Source organism: Wasmannia auropunctata, unplaced genomic scaffold, assembly GCF_000956235.1.
Source record: "Wasmannia auropunctata unplaced genomic scaffold, wasmannia.A_1.0 LD336092.1, whole genome shotgun sequence".
Lineage (NCBI taxonomy): Eukaryota > Metazoa > Arthropoda > Insecta > Hymenoptera > Formicidae > Wasmannia > Wasmannia auropunctata.
In genome coordinates, this window is record NW_012026798.1 from 3,600,006 (window position 1) to 3,601,015 (window position 1,010).

Genomic DNA, 1,010 nt, shown 5'->3' on the forward strand with positions numbered 1-1,010 from the left:
AAAGATTTAACATGTAATATTTGATGCCTTGAACATCAAGCTACAATTTTCAACGTTTGTTTGCATTCTAAATAGTATCAAATGTGAAATATAACCAAAAATATCTTAAGTGGTACGTATTCGGCAACTCTCCCCTAGAAAAAAAATTTGCGGTCCTAAATAAAATTAATTTGGATAATATTTAAAAATGGATTTTTTTATTTTGTCTAACTATATATGCTTTATTTAACTTTCTGTGTATAATAAAAAAGTATAAGCGTATATGCATGATTTGTCAATGATCTCATTTTTACATTGTTGGATTTATTCTATAATACACGTGTACATTAAATGTGTACATTAAATATAATATATATGGTATTACCGTTCATAAGTTTTCGAATACTTTTAAAAATAAAATAAAATACATTCTCGTGTTTGCGTATTTTTTTATTTTGATAACATAACTACAATAACGTAGTCTTTTTAAATTACAAAATAAAAACATCTGTCACGTGACCTTCATATGATTTTTTGGGATTAATCGAGCCGCACATAATACCCTATTCTTTTATTATTTTCATTTTTATAGTAAAAATTGAAATAATAAAAATATGAGGAACAATCTCCAATCGTCTTGACCTTGACAAATGTTGTCAAGATGATGGCCACGAACAACATTCAAAAAGTTTTAGCCGTCGGTCGAACACCTTGGGTACCAATGCTAATGCCAACAATATTGTAACTTTGAAGCCTTTTAATTTAAAAGATATTTAATGAAATAGTGTTTTGGAAAGCTCTCGAGGTATGCTATGCTCAAGATACTGCTCGAGCTGTCCGTTTATTGGACACCTTGGATAATGCCAATGTCGACGGTAACTTTCAAGCTTTATAACTTGAAAAGTATTTATTGAAAAATAACTTTATTATAGCGTCTTGGAAAGCTTTCGAGGTGTGCTACAATATGTAATAAAAAATGGGGAGTTCTATTAAAAAAATTCAAAGTGACCTTGTCCTCCTAACCTTGACGA

The 1,010-nt window shown here is 29.2% G+C and overlaps 1 protein-coding gene across 2 annotated transcripts in view; it reads left to right on the plus strand.

Moving 5' to 3' along the window:
• Nucleotides 1–1,010, plus strand: part of LOC105463033 (flavin-containing monooxygenase FMO GS-OX-like 2) — a 36,559-nt gene that overhangs the window by 31,905 nt on the left and 3,644 nt on the right. The window lies entirely within an intron of this gene.